Raw genomic sequence first — 13,427 nt, forward strand, 5'->3', positions numbered from 1 at the left:
CCACCCCAAAAAGTTTTTTTTTTTTGCCAAAATCCCCTTATTTGCCCCCCCAAAAGTTTTTATTTGCCAAAAAAACCTTTATTTGCCCCCCCAAGAGGGTTTTTTTGCCAAAAAACTTATTTGCCGCCCCAAAGTTTTTTTTTGCCAAAACCCCCTTATTTGCCCCCCCAAAAGTGCGTGTTTTTGCCAAAAAACCTTATTTGCCGCCCCAAAAAGTTTTTTGTTTTGCCAAAACTGCCTTATTTGCCCCCCCAAAAGTGGGTGTTTTTGCCAAAAAACCTTATTTGCCGCCCCAAAAAGTTTTTTGTTTTACCAAAACTGCCTTATTTGCCCCCCAAAGTTTTTTTTTTTTACCAAAACCCCCTTATTTGCCCCCCCAAGAGGTTTTTTTTTTACCAAAATACCCTTTTTTGCCCCCAAAAGTCCGGCAGCGGGCAGGTTTAGAGGCTGACGGAGGCGATTCATTCCTGCACCGAGCTCTGCCCCGGTCTCAGCCTCCCCCAGCGCAGGGACGGACCGTGGTGCCGGGCCGCGGCCGGTGTTTTGGGGGGGGGGGGGGGGGGCGGGGAAAGCTGTGTTGTGTCGTCACTCCCCTCGTTTCTCCGCGTCACTCGACGTCACGCAGCGCGTGACGTGCCCCGGCGCGCGCGCGGGGTGGGGAGGCGGGGCTGGGCTCCTCTCAGCTCGGCGGCGGGGCGGGGCGGGCTGCGCCGTGACGTCAGGCGCAGCGCGGTGAGGTCAGTGCGGCGCCGCTGCCGGACCCGCTGCCCCTCGGTGCCCGTCTCCCCCTCCCCTCCCCCCCCGCCGCGGCCGCCTTTTCCCCCCCCCTCCCCTTCCCCCTTCCCCCTTCCCTCTTCCTTCCTCTTCCTCCTCCTCCTTCCCCCCCCCGCCGCCGCCGCCGCCCCGGTGACGCCTCCCCCGTCCCTCAGGGCCCCGCGGGACCCGGCGGGAGGGCGGCTCGTCCGGGCCGGCCCCCTCCCGCTGACCGCCTGAGGTAAGACCCCCGCCGCCGCGGCGGGTACCGGGGCGGGGAGGGGGGGGGGGTGCCGGGATTCACCAACGCCTCGTACGTCGCTCCGCCGGCGTAACCCGCATTGCGTAATGCGGCCGCTGCGTCAGGGAGGGCCCTTTACGTAAACTGCGGCGCGGAACCCGCCCGGTCGTAGTGGTGGCGGTGGTTTAGGGGTTGGTTGGTTGGTTGGTTTTTTGTTTGTTTGTTCGTTTTTGGGGTTGGTTTGGTTTTTTGGTTTTTTTTCTTTTTTTTTCTCCTGGAGGCCCCCTGCTGCGCAAACGGCGTAAGGCGGAGGTGCGGGGCCGCCGTTAGCGTAGCGGCGGTCACGCGCCGGCTGCGTAGGCCGCTGCGCAAAGCGGCGGGAGGGGAGGGGAGGGGGGGGGCGGGTGTTCTTCGCGCCGTACGCACTTTGCGCAATCGCCGGCCGGGCTGTGTGGTAGGGGGAAGCGCGGCCCCGCCGCCGGTACGAGGGGAGGGGAGGGGTGGGGGAGCGGGGGGCGGAGCGGCGGCGGGAGGAGCGGGGGGGGGGGGGGGGTGGGTCGCCCGGTTCGGCGGGGAGCGCCCTCCCGCTTGCGTTCGTTGGGTTACGCCGCTTGCGTAAGTGCGGCGCGGAGCTACGGCGTTTGCGTACGGGGGAAGGTGGGAACGGCGTAACCCGCGCGGCGGCGCCCCCGTCCCGTCCCGCTACGCCGTTAGCGTAGGTCCGGGAAGGAGGCGGGGGGGGGGGGGGGAGGGGTGTGTGTGTGTGAATTGCGCCGTTGTCGTAGGGTCGGTACGGGGCGGGTTACGCCGTTGGCGGGCCGGTACGCAGAGTGCGTGCGGTGGGGCGGGGCGGGGCGGGCGGCGCGGGGGCACTTCCTGCCGCCGCCATTTTGTCGGCGGACGGGAGGAGGAAGCGGCGGCTCCTGCGCGGAGGCAGCGGCCAGGCCCGGCCCCGCGGCCCGCGGTAAGTGACGCCGTCTCCGCCTTCCCCCGCCTCACTCCTCACCCGAGGGACCCTCACCGGACCGGGTAGGACCGGACCGGGCCCAGCGAGGCGGGAAGAGGGTTGGGGGGGGGGGGGGGGGGAGGAGCGGGCTCCCGCCGCGCCGTTAGGCCTAGGCCGCCCGCTCGCCCGCCCCCGCCATGGCCCTGCAGCCAGGCCCGGCGGCCGCTGGCTTGGAGCTGAGGTTGGGGAGGGGGGGAACCGGAGGGACAGCGAGGACGATCGGAACCGGGGAGCTGAAGCAGGTTGGGCCGGGAGCGGGGTGTGCGTGTGCCCGCCGGCCCGGTGCCCTTGGCAGGATGGGGTGGGGGGGGGGGTGGTCGGTCGGTGGTGCCTTGCCGAGAAGCCCTGAGGTACCGAGCCGCCCGCCCGCTGCTTCCCCGCCTTAACACCCGCTCCACGGTCGTTCAGCCGCTCCTTGGGCCCCTTTTGAGCTTTCCACAGGACGATTTGCTTGCCTGGTCTTCAGCTGGCGCGGCTGGTGGGTTTCTTTACGTTTTCAAGCTGAATTTGCCCTTTTTTCCAAGTTGTTTTCTACTTTTGTAGGAGTTGTTTGGAAATTATAAAGCTGGAGGGCTCAGCACCGCGAGAGGGAAGCTCTTGAGCCACTCTCCTGCGTTTTTGGGCACCGTGTTGGGTGGGAAGGGGGAAACCTCGGTGCGAAGCCGGCCGGGGAGCAACTGCTCTTTCCCCGGGGATTTTGTGGGTGAAATGCCGGAGGAGCGAGGTCCGTTCACACCAACACTCGGTTCCTGCGCTCGTTTGATGCAGTAATTAGCCGCTGGCGTGAAAGTGAAGACTCTTCCTGCTTGTTTCGAATGCGCGTTGGCCGTAAGAGATACAGCTTCACGGGGCTAGTTGACAGCAGGGAGTAAAAGAATGTTTGTTATAAACTCGGGCTGCTCTCACCTTCATTAACGAGCTCATTCTTATATCCCCCTCACCCCCAGCACTTTTTTCCCCGGCTGCTTTTTATTTTCACCGATGCCTTTCAAACTTAAAAAAACATACAAATAGTTTTCACTCTGAATAAGGTTAAAGCTCCCCCCCTCTCTTCGGCAGGAGTTTTCCCATGAAAACTCCTAAAAGCCCCGTTATTCTTTGGATACGTACCGTGTACTCCCATCGAACAGTTCGCAGCGTGGTTTTAAGAATAAATATAGGCAGCGCCGTTGCTCGTAGGGACGTACGTTATAACGTGAAGAATTAAGCTGGTAATTAAGTCAGTAACGAGTTTGTGTTGCCCGGTAGCTTTACAGGGCAGCGAAGGGCCCCCCCCTCCGCCCCTGGGTTGTGTGAGATGCCCCGGGGCTGTTGCTTTGCTGAGCTTGGATTATTGGCTTCTGGTTTTTGTATCTGCATTGTCCGTCAAAGTTTTGGGGTCGTCTGAGCAACTTGAAACGCTCGCCGTAGTTTTACAGAGGTTTGGTTTTACCTGTTTGTGGCACAGCGACTTCAGGTTAAGCTTAACCGCTCTATTTAAGCTCTGTTTAAGCTTGTCGTGGCAAAGTTTAGCTCGATTTAGGCAAGAAAATGAACCAAAGTGCTTTGGGCAACCGAAATATAGAAGATTACAACCCTGCAAACACTTAAAAGGCTGCTGTAACTTCAGTGCATAAGTAATTCATCTTCGGTGGGCTTATCACTAATATAAGCGTTTGCAGAGATTAATGTAAATCGAATTTGCGTTGCTACGAGTTTCTAGTATTCAGTTTAAGGCCGTGTGGGTTAAAGGTGGCCCTTGGCTGTTTCCTGGTGTTACACGAGGGCCCCTTCGTGTTATAAAACACGAGGTAGAAGAAAATATTTGAATTCTCCACACCTGAACTCGAGGAACCGCGATAGCGACTGTAAATAAATGCGATGTATGGGGAGGAGGGGGAACACCACCCGCGTGAGGCCGGTTGTTCCCACACGGCCTCTAATCTTTGTACCTTGGCAGAGAACGGGATTACTCATGTAAAAGTAGTAAAACACGATTTTCCTGATGATTTTATTCCCCTCCAACTACATTAATTACTTAAAGCTGAATAACTGTTGTTGCTGCATTATCTGATGATACTCCGAGTGTGACTGCGGTGGAGGTGACCAGCTATTAGCTAAATTACCGCAGGCAGTGAAGCCATCATCGTTAGCGTAAATCCCGTTTCTGTTTTAAGAGGAAACGGGGATTGTGCTTCGGTTGGAGGGCGGCGCGGGTAGGAATCCATCTCACCGCGGCAAACGACCTGCCGGTTGCTCCGGTGCTTCTAATTACTTTTTATTAAGTTATTTTTGGTTTTCCGCGCTTCGGTCGAGGGGAGCTGTAATCGAATGTACGTAATCAAACGCCCCTCATTACAATTTCTTGATATTTTGGAACAATTTCTCCAAAGTAAACTTTATGGTCTGGTAATTATCTACTGGCAAACAGTGTTTGGACCGAGTTCAGGAATGTAAACCATTTATTTGCAGGAAGGTATTTTACCTTAACCCCGCACAAAATCCCGAGTATTCTGCCGAGAACGAACCCAGGCACAGCTCTGCCAGCGAAAACGGGGTGAAATCTGTGGGATTTGAGTCGGCGCTAACGCGTAATGTCAGCGTCCCCTGGATCTGGCGGTGAACGGGGAGGATAAAGGCACATCCCGGCCGCGTTACTTTGCCGTTCGTAGTGATGGGTGATGTTTCGTGAAATAATATTTCCTCCCCGTTACAGCAGCGGGGTCGTTGCGAGCGTTGCCTTCCTAAATATAGAAGGGGCACAAGAATAGGACGGCATCTCGTTTTGGGAGATAGCAGTGGGTGGATCACCGTAACCTGACCGCATCTGCTTGGGAGGGTTCTATAAAGCCTAAATCTCCCTGGAAAGCGGCGGATAAGGGATGTTAACGTGCGCAGGGAAGGAAGAACAACCGATGGCGGCTGTTAGGAGGGGTTTCGTGTTGCCTCCTGGCTCGTCGCACGCCGTCTGTGTTAAATTCTAGGATGAATTGCATCTCGGCTTCGACCAAAGCAGTGAGTGGGGAAGAAATCTGTCCCCGATACTGCTGGAGGAAGGGTCTGAGTCCAGGTTTTAATCTGGTTTTTGAGATTTCTTGCTATGAAATGAAGGAAAACGAAGTCTCTATAAGCTTACGAGGGAATTGGTAGGGGTTTTTTGGGGTGTAATTGAATAATGGGCATTTTAAAGCTCTCTAACATCTAAATCCAAAAGCTTTTGGAGAAATATTGGCAGGGTTACTGGGGTTTTTTTGGGTGAGGATTAGTGTGATTCAAAGAGCGGCTCTGCAGAGCGGATGTGAAAGGGGAAGCTGCCCGGCAGAGCCAGGGAATCCCAACACAGGGAGCTCGCGTGCCGCTTCTGAATCCACCTTCCTCTCCAGGTTAAGTCCCCTGGCTGATGCGGATCTTGGTTATTTCAAAGCAGAATATCAAAATAACTTTCCTTAGCCAGGGTTAAGAAGACCCAGTTGTATATGAGCCATGAAGGAGTCGTCGTCTTGCTGTAAAACTTCCAGAACCGAGCTACGGATAACTCGCAGCAGTGGAAAAAGGACTGGAATTCTGCTGGACCAACACATAAATTAATTGATGCCATATCGGATCAGCGACGTGGAAGGGTGAAGGGTTTATCGCGTGCCGCTTGTGCTGCCAAAGCTCCCGTCGAGCGAGCTGGGATGTTTCGGCGTTGGTTTGTAACGAAAACCCCGGTTTTAGTTTCAAGCGAGCGCTCTGCAACCTCTTATTTTTATTAAATAGCTCAAAAGGGTTTGATAGTCATTAAATACCGGTTTGGAGAAAATCCTGAAAGGTCATTTTGGGTTGAGAGCAAAAGTTAAATTCCAGTGCAGGGCTTTTCTGCTCTGATTTCTCTGAGCGGCAGCGCCTCTGGGAACTTTGGTGGTATTTGGGGAAGGTGTCGAAAAACCAGCTTCGTGTTTCTCTCCGCTTCGATGACCATCGGGATTAAGAGTGTTTTTCGTGCACTACAAACTTGCGGTTGTCTTAATTCACGTCTCCTGCCGTACAGCGGACACCTCCACGCAGGGAAGGCTCTGTTGGGATACGATGTTTTCTGTACAGATCCAAATATCACTTGGAGAGCATCAAGGGAGAGGTGTCGGGATGGGGGAAGGATGTGAAATGCCTCGAAGTGAGGCTGAAATTCCCAGCTGAGAACTGGGGTGGAGGACCCAAACCCGCAGAAACCCCAAACTCTTCCTTTTTAGGCACGTTTCATCCCTCTTTCTTGATACTTTTGAGCTTTTCCTGCAGGAACTTTGTGCTGTGTGTTGCCTTCATCTGGAATTGAAGGAAAATGGGGAGGTTTTGTCCAAAATTATTGAGACCAAAGTATTTTGGAAGTGCCAGTGTGCGTTTGAGGAGCAAAACTTGCCTCCTGGGTTTTTTTAATCCCTATTTTAATGGGAAAAAGCAGCTTCGTTACCATTCCCAGTATTTTGGGGAGGGGGAATTTTGTCCCTTAGTTAACTGCTCATGTCTGTGTTGCCGCTCATTACTGCGAGCGGGAGGAGAGTTACTAATTATAACTTTGCCAGAAGGCTTGGGATGGTCCTGCCCTAACTCTCACTCCGAGGCGATGGCGAAGCCTGAAGGAGGAGGGAGATGGCGCGGATCCAGAGAAACATAAAACAGCCTTTTAAAAAAAAAAAAAAATAAATAAAACCACCTGAAAACAGGAACTGTTCGGTAGCGACAAGGACTTGGGCAAGCATCCTGAAACCAGAAACTCCGTGAGCGATAGCCTGGAAGTGGGAAGTCGTGAATTGGTTTGAAATTTGATAGATATAATGTTGGTTTGTTGGCTTCCGAAGAAATATTCCTGATTTAGGAAAGGGAGGGAGCTGAGGGCACGTGAGGTTTGTCTCCTTCGTTAGTCAAGGTTTAGCTCAAACGCTGATTTTTGTTCAATTAAGTTGTTGTTACAACAACATTTCAAGCCTAATGAAGCTTTGCAAGCTTCTAACGCAGCTCAGGAATGTTCCCGTAATGACAATATCAAACCTGCAAGTTAAAAAAAATACATGTTTTTAAGACAAAATACCCCAAAACCTGGTGTCGTGGGGGAAGCAAAGGGGTCTTGAAGCCTGCAAAGCAGATGTGGTCCAGCTGCCGAGCAAAGGAAGAGTTTCCTGGGACAGGTCTGTGTTCCTTGGTTGCAAATTATTTTGCTTTTTTCATATTACTTTTAACAGACTGTCTGGGCGTGCTGCGGGTTTCCCATGGCAAATCAGCTAAAAATCAGGTAAACCTGAGATTTCAGCAAACTGTTGAAAACTAGACTTTGGGGTGGTTTTCCTCCGAGAACTAGAGGGGGCTGGCAAGTAGCACATCTTGGGCTTATCAAAAAATATATATCAATGTGGCAGAATTAGTGAGTAGCAGAAGGGTCGTTGAAATAGATCAGATTTTATTCTGACTGGACTGACGTGAACTCCCCGTGCAACTTCTGGGGGAGTTGTTGGAGCAAAACTGCGTTCACTCGACTCAAAAATTGGTTTATTAGACTTATAAAGCATAAAGTTGTGCTTTAGTCGCGTGCCTCCTCGTTAGCGCTGATGGATTATTAGGCTTAGCGAGCTGCGAGGGGGTCAGACGGGTGCAGAGCAGCACTAACAAAGCGGTTTGTGTTTTATTTGAATGGGCGCTGAATTAAATTAAAATTTGAGATTTATAGGTCAGGTTTTGCCTTACTTGTGTGATGAGCAGCGCACTTAAAAAATCTGAATAATGTTAAATGAATACACGCATAATTAAGCAATTATATGTTGAAACGAACCTGGGTACCTCAGCAATTAAATAGTCTTTTACAGTATCATGTCAGCTTAATTTAATTATTGTCTGCCAGCACGTTGGCTTTAATAACTGAGATACGAAAGAAAAACAAGCTTGGAAACTTAAATTATGTCATACCTGCTAATTAAAATAACGTTTAAAAATTATTTGAGCCGTTCTGAGTTGATTTATCCCGGAGACTCGCGGCGCGCTTGGAGCGATCAGCCAGCAGGGTTGCAGATTATTTAAAGAATAATCCTTAAGTTTATAATAAATTAATTATAGGAAATGAGGTGCAATAAATGAGCTATTCAACGAGCTGTAATCTCGTGGACTGTCGAAATGTTTGCGATTCGCTGTTGGTTTTTTTTCCCCATCAGTAGCAGCTGCTTCTGGAGAGGCAAATCCTTGCGGTAAAAATTAATGGTAACAAGAGTGGAGAAGTAGGAAGGATGCTAGGAAAAAAAATGGAATATTTGAGGTGGTTTTGCAGCTTATTTTCTACAACGTGAGCAAAAGGATCCGCTGTTTGGCTCAGGAATGTGCAGTTTGATTTATTTTTTTTAATAAAACCTGTGTTTATAGAGATGCTCAGCCCACAGATGTTGGTGCTCGGGTATATTCTTACCACAAGACTCAACCAGAGTTGGAGCTCTGTAGGGAAGGAGTTTGCAGGTGACCTGTGCCACCGCCGGTGAGCTGCGGTCTCTTGGGGAAGTTTCGGGTTAAAAACAAGTGGAAGTGGTGCAGAGCAGGCGTTGCTTTTTATCCTTTTCTGCTTGCTGGAGTCGCGAGCGCAACTTAGTTCATCTTTGGGTAGATCTCAGCTTTAGGTAAGATCTGTTGAACCCTAAAAATACTTAATTTTAGTGAAATATAGGCAATCTCACCCCAGGGGTGGTGTCTGCCTGCTCCACAGCAAATCCATGCGTCGCTCTTTGTGTCAACGAACGTTATCGTTCGAGAACTGGGATTGTTGCTCCCCCAGACCGAGCTGGGGTGTAGGAACTTGGATACCAAAGGGTGTTTCCCCGCTCTAAAGTGTCTCCTCTTGCTCTGGGCTTCCTCGGCGGTAACCTGCTGTTTTCCCTCCTGCTCAAAAACATCTGTGCAGCCACGTGGGGAACTATATTTTTATTTTTTATCCTTTGCTGAGGGGTTATTTTGGGCTGGGAGGAGAGCGGGACAGCCGGGCGGCACCGCAGCCAGATGAATAACTGCGTCTTTTTTCAGACCAGCGAGGAGAAAGTTTGTTTTCACCTTGTTTTGGGTTTATGCAATTTGCCTTGGTAAAAAAAAAAAGATGCCTAGGATGCGTTTGCTGCGTAGGGAACCTGTCTGTATGTGGTAGGAGTCTTGGTTTATGGTCAAGATCCTCAGTTAATGGTTACAGGTCAACTTTTGAATGCTTCTCCTTCCTTTTCCTCAGCTACACCCCCAAAGCTCTTTTGATACCGGGTTGGTCTTCCAGAGCAGCTGTGGGCTCCATCATGCCAGAAAAGTAAGCTTTAGTGGCCTAAAACCTTCTCAAAATAAGTGTGTTCATTATTTCTTTCTCTCTCCATAATTTCTGTTGCTGTAAGGTCTTCCTCCCTGTTTCTGGCGGCTACGGATGGAGCAGGGAGGTGATCCAATGGGCACAGCTCTTCTTCCACAGTCTCCTGGTGGGTTGTAGGGATGTGACACCGTGGTTTCACCTCCTTTGTGCTTGGCTCAAGTGGAGGTTTTTGGAGTCAGCTTTGGCTTAAGCCCCACGGCCGCTTGTCCTGCGGGAAGGACTCGGCATGGAGGCGTTTTCCCTGGGACTATCCTCGACATGAAATTCTATTTTCTGGAATATTTGTGCTGTGCCCATCCTCTCTTGAGCTGTATTTTCAATTTGCAAAAGCAGAGTGAAAAATTTAGGGTTTATGTTGTTTTAATTCAATGCAGGGACAAAAACTCAGCCAGGCTGGGTAGGTATGTTCGTATTTTGATGACTTTGCGTTTTGGGTTGCATAGCTCCTTTTTTTCTGCATTTTTTACAGAGAACATGCAGTGCAGCGAGTTAAAACATTAAGCAGGACCAACAAAGCCACGTTCCTGAAGCACCTTCCTTCTTGGAAAGTCATGAGACAGTTTGTAATCACCCAGTTGCCCTTTTTATGCTAATTTGATGAGCTGAAGAGGTATTAAAGTGAGAGGAATAACCCTTAAAAAGTAATATCCTTGGGGCAGGAAGTTTTTCTCAGCTGAGTGGCAGTGACTGAAACCCTGGGAACTGGGACCAGCTGTGAGACGGGCCGGCTCTACTCAGCTGATTTGCTCCTGAAACTTTTAAGCCCAGCTTAAAGCTCTGCGGTGCAAAATCCCTTTTACTCCGCGCCTACACCCCTTACTTGCATAACACCGGAGTGATGGGAAATCAGACCTGTGGGGTTGTCTTTAATAGGTCACGACTAATTAATTAAATAGAAGATACTCAACAAAATTGTGTTGGGCTGCAGGCTTTCTAAAACCAGGACTAAATAACTGCTGTGAGACTGTCCTCGTAGGTCCAGCTTTCCTGAGCTCAATGCACCTCTTCTGTTTTTTTCCTAAACTACCTGAAAACAGTCATTCTTCATCTTTTATGTGCAAGCTCTTGTTTTGGAAGAGGATAATTTGAAAGGAGTGTGATTTATAGGAGATTTGTTTGGGTTTTTGGCTGGCAGGTCTTGATTGTCATTACAAAAAATACAGAAAACACTGAATTACTTGCCATGGTTCTTTTTTTTCTTTTTTTTTTAACGAGCTAGGTGCCGAGTAGCTACGGATCGGTCGGGAAATCTCTTCACTAACAACATCTCTGCTTTGGAAATCCTTTGCCAGGCTGGTTTATCCAGTTATCCGACAGCTCCAGGGAAAGGCAGTTGCGGAGGCAGGGTGAGCTTGGGTCCTCCTGCAGAGCTGAACCTTGGAGGGTTATGATTAAATTCGCCACAATTCTGCTTTGAAAACATCCCAGCGTTGCAGCCCTGGCTTGCCAGCGAGCTGGCTGAGACATCAGCCTTGTAGCAAGGCTACAAATTAAATTAACCTTCTTATAAAAATTCTTTTGTCTCCTTTTCCTACTGACAAAATCTTTTAAAGGCATCACATTTTGTATGTAAAACCTTGATTTTTTGGAAGAATCAAGATTTGGGGTTTAATTTTAAAGTTTCTCTTGCAGAGTTGCTGATTAGGGTTGACAATGGTCACGTTTAAAATCAAACGGTGAGCTCGCATCTCCGTTCCTCTTGTTGAGAATCAGCTTCGCTGCTATGCGACTCAGCTGCACCCAAGAGGTGGAACGACCAGTTCCTCGTAATTTGGAGATGGTGCTGTAATGGGGAATCTGTAACCACTCCCCGAAGGCTCCTCTGAACCCCAACGCGCTGCTCCTGTTAAATTTAAAACAAGTTTCTGCCTCAGAAGTAGGAACTTGGGCTTTTCCTGGTATCCCCTCATTAATTACATGCATGTATATGGTCTGCGGTGTAGCAGGGATTGAGATTTGTGCTCAAATTGTCTCTAAGTAGCTTTTTTTGGAAGGTGAAACTATAATCAATTCAATCCAGACAGCCCAGCTGCAGTTTTGGAGGGAGCTGGTTGTCTCAAGCAAGGTTTTCCCCGCACTCCTCTGGACTTGATGGGATCAAATGACTCTGCCCACTGCCGAGTAGGTGCTAATTTTCCACTTAAAGAAAAAAAATCAGAAGAAATCAATTTAAATCACTTGCCTTTAAATCACTTGACCTAAACCTTTGAGTCCTGATGCTCATGGCTCTCCCCTATATCTTATCACCTCCTAAGGGAGGAGGAAAAAATGCAGAGCAAGCTGTTGGTGATAATTTTCTTAAAATTAGTACGAAGAATACTCATTCCACCAAAGCTGATGCTGAAGTTAAAGGTTGTGGTGCCAGAGGCAGGTTCTTTGCCAGCACAAAAATCACCATTGCTGTAAATTATTATCTCGGGTGGTATTATATTTGCTTTTATAAAGCGTTTTTAATCCTTATCTGATAGGTGTATTCCTATTTGCAAGATTTGGGTGATAAAACTCTCGTATTTGTCTACTGGAATAACAGCAGCAGGAACATCCTGGTAGCAAGATGTGAAACCCTCTGCCAAATTCTAAATATATTTTGGTTTTATGGTGCAAGTGGCAAAGCCGTGTCTTTATTACGCTGCCGAGCGTAGGCAAAGTCACTTCTCGGAGTTCAGAGTTTAATACCGATGGGGGGAGGACGGGATTGGAGTGCAAATTGCTGGTCCAAAGGTTACCTGAGATGTTTGTGGTTGGGGCTGGTTTTTGGGTTTTTTGTGTGGTGTTTTTTTTTTTTTTTTGAATTTGTAGGTAGATTTCAGCATTTCAGCCTATGCAGCGACCCTGCTTGTAAAACCTGAGCGATGTGAGCCTGAGTGCGCTCGATACTTGATGTCTTGCTCTGGTTTAGGGAGCTCAGGATTAATTCGGTGATGGGGAAAAGGGATGAACGCTAAAAATGGGGTTTGAGCTTCGCTGCTAGCTCAAAACTAAACGTCACCGTTATTTTTGATGTATTTAAGAAGACTTTATGCTGCTTCCAAACCCCCGGTGTGACCCTTTCCTACTGAATTGGGGTGTAATTCAGGAGGATAAAGGGTGAAAAGGGGAAAAATAAGATTTATTATGCTGTTGCTAGCAAAATTGAAGATCTGCACTGGTAAACTAAGACATCTCTGAGCACAAAGACGACAGAGCAGGGTCTGTTTGTAGAATAAAGGTAGTGAAGAGCCTTTTACTGCTTCTCCTTGCCTGCATTTAGGGCTGGATGCTGTCCTGGACAGAAGAATTCCCTGTAAAAACCATATCAGGTTACAAGAAAAACAAGATTGCCGCTTATTCCTGCCGTTGAGTCGGAGACGACATATTTACAGATGGGACTGACCTTGTGCCTGTTGATGGATGTTTGTTTGCAGAGCTGCCGATCGCTCTTCTAGTCCGAGGGGAAAATTCCAACTGTTTGCAGAGCCCGAGGAGTAAAAGGTGAATTTTCAGAGCACTTTGGTGTCCTCTTGACACCCTTTTTAAGGTACAAGCAGCAGAGAGGGATATATCGTTACTAGGCAGGGTGTTTGGAGCGGTTTTTTGGGGATATCTTCTTTTTTAGAGCCGTGCAACTGCATAAGCGTTAGTAAAATAGGTCTTTGCTTAACAGATACTATTCTTAACGGGACCCAGAATGACTTCTAGGTCTTAGATGTGATCTAATGTTGTCCTCCTCTGAGCCTAGCAGCTTTGCTTTGAACTGGTTTAACTGTCCTGCTGGTTTTAATGCATTTTTTCTATGGCTCAGGACACATTTAACCAGTTAAGGGCACTGCATTTTTCACATTTTAAAGACGTTTTTGTTTTGCCTTCTCTTTTTTATCGGCTATTTTTGGTCTGACCTTGGTTTGTCCTTTCTTACCTCAGCTTCCAGTTAAGTTTCTCTGGGAAAGGCAGCTATTCGGGAGCCCTGTGTTCTTGCGGACTATTGATAGCGCCTGAAAAATGCGATGCTGAGCAGTTGTGATCTCTCGGTATCTACAGACGTGGGCTGAAGAGGAACGTGAATTCAGCTAGAGCTGCAGGGCAAAGCATAGTTGTTATTGCAAGGCTGATACTAA

General features: G+C 49.1%; 1 protein-coding gene across 8 annotated transcripts in view; it reads left to right on the plus strand.

The window, feature by feature from the left end:
* Nucleotides 1–844: 844 nt before the first annotated feature.
* BRD4 (bromodomain containing 4) overlaps nucleotides 845–13,427 on the plus strand; it is a 74,632-nt gene continuing 62,049 nt past the window's right edge. For 3 of the 8 annotated variants that reach the window (XM_052799186.1, XM_052799182.1, XM_052799188.1), the window contains exon 1: nucleotides 845–994. The gene's annotated coding sequence lies outside the window, so the exon portion shown is untranslated. Of the gene's footprint in view, nucleotides 995–1,862; nucleotides 1,959–13,427 lie in introns of those variants that run through there. The other 5 variants (XM_052799187.1, XM_052799185.1, XM_052799190.1 and 2 more) reach the window with 3 other exon arrangements.

The sequence above is a fragment of the Harpia harpyja genome, chromosome 10, assembly GCF_026419915.1.
Source record: "Harpia harpyja isolate bHarHar1 chromosome 10, bHarHar1 primary haplotype, whole genome shotgun sequence".
Classification (NCBI taxonomy): Eukaryota; Metazoa; Chordata; class Aves; order Accipitriformes; family Accipitridae; genus Harpia; species Harpia harpyja.